Source organism: Hevea brasiliensis, chromosome 5, assembly GCF_030052815.1.
Source record: "Hevea brasiliensis isolate MT/VB/25A 57/8 chromosome 5, ASM3005281v1, whole genome shotgun sequence".
Taxonomy (NCBI): Eukaryota; Viridiplantae; Streptophyta; class Magnoliopsida; order Malpighiales; family Euphorbiaceae; genus Hevea; species Hevea brasiliensis.
Window position 1 is genome coordinate 20,595,730 of NC_079497.1, and position 6,577 is coordinate 20,602,306.

Consider the following 6,577-nt stretch of genomic DNA (forward strand, 5'->3'; position numbering starts at 1 on the left):
GCAATTATGCTATCAGTTAAAAAATTAACTTATTTTAGAAAAAAAAAGAAAAAAGATATCTTATAGTTTACGAATGCATTATCCACCGTAGAAGTAGAGTATGTAGCTGTGGTTGAAACCATAAAAGAAGTTATTTGATTAAGAGATTAATTTGGTGAGCTCAATTCAGTTTCACAAGTCTTTTTTTGTGATAGCAAAGTGCTATTCACCTGACATTATTATTAAAATATTGATGTCTAATATTTTGTTAGAGATATTATTTCGCCGGGCGATGTTATTATTGAAAAAATTAGTTTTATAGACAATCCAATTGATATAATGACCATCCAACTTGGACTTGAATAGTATTTGTAATAATTGAGTTTGCCGATAAATGATTATATAAAAAGAAAGTGGAGAGAAGTCTTCTAATTTTTTTTGGGTGCAACAGAATTTAAATAAAGGTGGAGATTTGTTGGAATTTGTGACTTGAATTCATGAGAAATAAGATTTAACTATTGAAAATAGCATCCAACATTACAAAGTATTTGATTAAGCTCTTTGAGATATGTGAAAGTTGATGGGAATATCAACTATCTTTGTAAAGCTTTTATTGCTTGTGAACTTTCCAATGCTTTGCTTTTTTTGTAAGTTGTTGAGAGTACTAAAAAAAGGGATAAAAGCCTTTAAGAGATAGATGTAAACATTGAGTGATGCACAATGAGACACTTTGAGAGCATTTAGATTAAAAGTTATAAGTGTTACTCTCTTGCTCTTGTACCATTTTTCATTTTTTAGTAAATTTCTACTTCCCTTAACTTGTGAATGTAGGCTTATAATGAATCATATAAATTAAGTGTGTTCTCTACATATATATTTTGTTATTGCATTTATTTAGCCTAGATAAATATCCCATCAGCAAAATTTCCCTTACAATTATATTAGGAAGAATTAACTATTTAGTCCATGCATTTTAAAAAAACTAACTATTTAGTCTTTGTATTTTGAAAATACATTATTTAATCCCCTTATTTTTAATCCATTAAATTGTTTAAAAAATGCAAATTCAGATTTAGTCAACTCATAACAAAATTTTTCATTTTTATCCAGGAATATGTTTTTTCAAAATATAAAGACCAATAAAAAATTTGACAGGAGGAATTAAAAAGTTTAACTGAAGTAAAATACATGACTAAATAGTGTATTTTTCAAAAAACAGGATAGATAATTAGTTTCATCAAAATGCAGAGACTAAATAGTAATTTTTCCATTATGTTATAACATTTCAATGCAATATCAATTCCCCATGACATCAGTATAAATCAATAATATTAATTGATTTGCTCTTTAAATGCTAATAGCATAAAAATAAGATATTAAAATATCATAAAAAGGTCTTACTCTTTATGAGCAGCAAGTTTTCCCTATCGCCTTTCTCTGTAAGGGTTAACCTACTTTGAAGTTTGGCTGTGGATATTACAATGAAGAATCTTCCTCTCTCCAATAACGAAGAGAACGAGTTGAACTTAGATTTTGGGGGGGGAGGGGGGGGGGGGGGTGGGTGTGCTAGTAACCCTGAATTCTACCATGTTGGCCGGTTCTTAACGAATAGGGCTATCAATCTTAATGCACTGTAGAATACCTTTGCCAATCTTTGAAGGCTAGGCAGAAGAGTGTAGATAACCAAGATTGGCCCCTAATTTTAACAGTTTCTGTCCTTCCATCTGGTAGGTGTCAAACTGGTTATTGATAGAGGTCCTTGGTCATTTAACAATCATCTCCTTCTCACTCATTAATAGTAGAAGGGTGAGGTGCCAACACAAGTTTTGCTATCTCATGTTGAGTTTTGGGTGCATGTATATAATCTTCCATTTGGATCGCTTTTTGAACATGTAGCGGAACAACTGGGTCAGTTCATTGGGTCCTTCGTTGATTATGACATTACGAACATAATAGTTAGATGGAGGAATTTCATGAGGATAAAGGTTAGAGTGGATGTGAATAAACCTTTGAAATGATGGAAGAGCATTAAGAAAGGTGAAAGGGAGGGATTTAGGGTGTTGTTCAAATATGAAAAGTTGCCTCTATTTGCTTCATCTACAGTCTTCTTGGCCATACAGAATAGTATTATGAGAAACCCTTTGAGTCTTTGGAAGGTTAGGAATCAAAAGGGAGTGAGGACCTTGGTAGCCGATGGCATAGAAACAATCTCAATCCTTTGGTAGCCGATGGCTCAAAAAGAATGAGGGCAATGAGTTATATTTCTTGGCTGAATTTTAGGCTTTTGAAAATATGGCAAGGCAATATGAGTTGGCATTGTTTATTCAGTAATCACAGCCTGGTTTAAAAAATAACATTTTTATTAAAGATTCCATGCAGACATGGGGAAAGTAAACTATTATGATAGGCCAAAATGAAGATTTGAGTAGGCAAATCAATATGGAAAAGCTATCTCGGTTGATTGGCCTCAATCTGAGGATATAGAGGATGGCATTTTAGATTTGGCTAAAGGAAAAAAAAAAAAAAAGGTTCCTTGGACTATTTTGGCCCAATTTCATAGTGATGGATCTTCATCTGGAGTGGAGTCGTCCAAAGCCATGCAATGCAGTATTTTTAAAAATGTAACATCGATGAGACCTATTGAGCAAGGTTGCCAAAAGCCATGAATTGCCTAAGTTGGAATTGCCAACAACTTGGTAACCCTCAATTAGTGTTAGCTCTTAAAGAGCTTATAAAAATTAATAAGCCCTCTACTATATTCTTAATTAAAACTTTGGTTCATTCTAATAAAATTGAAGAGCTCTTTTGCAGTGTGGTTTTGATTTTTACTTTTTGTTGATTGTGTGGATAGAGGCAGTGGTTTGGTGGTGCTTTGGAATAAAATTTTTTTTGCTCTGATTGTTGGTTATTCCCCTCATTTTATTAATATGCTTTTGTCTAATCGAAGTGGTTATGATTGGCATTTAACTAGTTTTTTTAGTTGCCCTGAATGTAGTAGGCAAAGAGAATCTTGGAACTTGTTAACTCATCTCTCATCAATATTCTTCCTTGGTTTTGTATTAAGGACTTTAATGATCTCCTTTTTGTAGAGGATAAAAGAGGGGGTGTAGATCATCTAGAAAGATTGTTCAGGGGTTTTAGGGATGTTGTTGACACTTTTTAGTTAAAAGATTTATCATTGATTAGGCACCATTTTACTTAGGAACAGGGTAAATGAAGAGTATCATGGGTTCAAGAGAGGTTGGATAGGGCTTTGGTTAATTAGGAGTGGTAGGGTTTGTTTCTTCATTGTAAACTATATAATTTGATCACTACAATTTCTAATCATTCCCTTATTCTTCTACACTTGGATGCTTCTATTTTGATTAGTCAAAGGAAGAGATTTAGATTTGAAAACTCTTGGCTTTTGAACTCAAATGTTTGGGATGTGGTGAAAAATAGTTTGGCAACTTCCTCAAGTAATATCATTGGTCGGCTTGAGCATTGTATTCAGGGCTTACAATCTTGAAGTCGTGGGATGAATGCTAAATTGAAGAGGGAAATTGATATTAAAAGGGATCAACCGGAGAGATTTTAGAATAGCATTGCTTTGAGTTCAAGCTTGGTTTTATCTACTACTAAAAAGGAGCTTAATAATCTCTTAACCTAGGAAGAATTGTTTTGGAAGCAAAGAGATAAAATCTTTTAGTTACGGCATGGGGATAACAATACTCATTATTTTCATGCTTGGGCTTCTGCCAAAAAGAAAATTAATTCTATTTCCACTTTGTAGAAGATAATGGGTGTTGGTTTAAGGATATGGAAGGTATGAATAATTTAGTTTATGATTATTTTAGCCAGCTATTTTGTTCCCACATTGTGATGAAGCTTTGTACAGTAATGTGGTGAACCTTATGAATGCTCGGGTTTCGAATGATGGTAATGAGATGCTTTTAGCTCCTTTTTCTAATGAGGAGTTGCACTTGGTAGTGTTTCAAATGCATCCTAATAAAAGTCCAAGGCTTGATTGTTTAAATCTAGGCTATTTCCAAATTTTTGGCTTGTTATAGGAAAGGAGGTGGTAAAGTATTGTAAGCTTTGGGTGGAGTCTAGGTCTTTTCTAGAGGGGCTTAATGACACCATTGAGGTCTTCATTCCTAAAGTAGAGGCATCTGCATCTCTTAAGGATCTTAGGCTTATTTCTTTATACAATGTCCTTTATAAAATTCTTGCTAAATCTATGGCTAACAAGCTTAAGAGATTGTTACCTAATGTGATTTCATTGGCTTAATCAGCTTTTGTTCTCAATAGATTAATCTCAAGCAGTATCTTATTGGCTATTGAGGTAATTAACCACATGAAAAGGAAATCTAAAGATAATAGAGATGAGGTAACTCTAAAGATTAATATCAGCAATATATATATATATATATATATATATATATATATATATATATATATATATATATATATATATATATATATATATAGAGTTGATTGGGAATTTCCAGTTCGTATGCAGTGTAAGCTAGGCTTTGCTCAGAGGTTTGTAGATCTTATAATGTTGTGTGTTTCTTTTGTTATATGTTCAGTAGTTTTGAATGGAGAAAAAGTGGGCCCTATAGTGCCAAGTAGAGATTTAAGGTTGAGAGACCCCCTCTCCCTTTTATTTATTCATCATCTGTGTTGAAAGCCTTTCAGCTCTCTTCGAAAAGCAGAATCAAAAGGGCAACTCCATTGTTGTCATGGTAGTCGGAAGCCCTAGTATATCTCACCTCTTATTGGCACATGATAGTTTCTTTTTCTTTATGATGAATGGGAGAGAATGTTCAAATGCGAAGCATATCCTTGCATCTTATGAAAGGGCTTCAATTCAGGCTATTAATTTTCAAAATTTGGGTATCTTCTTCAATACAAATGTGCCGAGTTTAGTTAAGGTTAATATTTCCAAACTGTTAAGTGTTCATACGCCTCTCAACCATGGAAGATTCCTGGGCCTTCCTTTTCTTATTGGCGAGAATAAAAAGCAAATATTTTCTTTTCTAAAGGATAGGCTTTGGTGTAAGTTGCAAGGGTGGAAGAGTATGTTCCTCTCAAGAGCTAGGAAAGAATTTTTACTTAAAGTTGTAGCTCAAGCTATCCTAGACTATTGTAATGGCCTGATCCACTAGTGATATTGTCCGCTCTAAGCCAAAGCCCTCACGGTTTTAAAACGCGTTACTAGGGGTTACAAACCACCAACTTATAAACCCAGCATCTCTCCCGTATTTTGTCGATGTGGGATTTGCCTAGGGTGTTACAATCCACCCCCCTTATGGGACTCAGCGTCCTCGCTGAGGTTTGCCCCACCATCGTTCAAGGTTGCACGCGGAGCGGCTCTGATACCAAATTGTAATAGCCCGATCCTTCTCCAGTTAGTATTGTCCGCTTTGGCCCATGGGCCTCACGGATTTGTCCCTTGGGAGGTTTCATTCCCAAAAGCGCGCTGACCAGGTGAGGAAGGCTCCCACATATATGGCCCAAATCTTTTCTTCCCGTTTTCGATGTGGGACACGAAGTTTTCACCCCAGTGCGTAGCTGGTTGAACAAGCACGTCCCAACCCCATCCCTGGGTCGTGACAAGCCCACCAGCTTTCGCCTGGTGCGTCCTCGCACCACACACCGTACTAGAGGGAGTCCAGCTCTGATACCATAAATGTAATGGCCCGATCCACTAGTGATATTGTCCGCTCTAAGCCGAAGCTCTCACTGTTTTAAAACGCGTTACTAGGGGTTACAAACCACCAACTTATAAACCCAGCATCTCTCCCGTGTTTTGTCGATGTGGGATTTGCCTAGGGTGTTACAACTATTGTGTGTTTGCCTTTCTTGTTTTGTTCCCCTTGTGAAGAGTTACAGAGGACGATGTAGTCTTTTTGGTGGGGTACAAAGAATGATGGTAGAAGAAATATGCATTGGTTTTCAAGGGATGAAATGTGTTACCGTAAGGAGATGGGTGAAATTAGTTTCAGAAACCTTCATCTTTTTTAATATAGGAATGCTTGTAAAGCAGGTTTAGAGAATTATCTCTTAACCAAATGCTCTTCTATCAAGAACTTCTAAAGATAAATATTTTACTAAAGGAGACTTTGTTAAAGCTAAGGAAGGGCACGACCCGAGCTTTACTTGGAAGAGTTTATAGCATTCAAAAGAATTGTTGATTAAAAGGATTAGGTGGAGAATTGGTAATGGGTTGGATGTTCGGGTGTGGGAGGATCCATGGATTCCAAATAATGACAAGTTTTTTTATCTAGTCCTCAATAGTCACTGATTTAAGGAATTAAAAGTGGCAGATATCATTGATTCGAGAATCAAGACTTGAAATATATCTTTAATTCAAGAATTATTCACTTATGAGGAAAGTAACTCTATTCAGAAGATTCCTCTTAGCTTTAGAAGTTGCTTTGATTTGAGATTCTGCATCATGATAAGAGAGACTTGTATACAGTGAAGTTGGGTTATAAGCTCATTTCTCAAAGTGTTGTTTTTATTGCTAATGGACATAGTTTTACTGGTTGAAGGAAATTATGGGAGCTTCAAATTTCCCTTAAGGCTAAAAGTTTTATGTGGAGGCTATGCA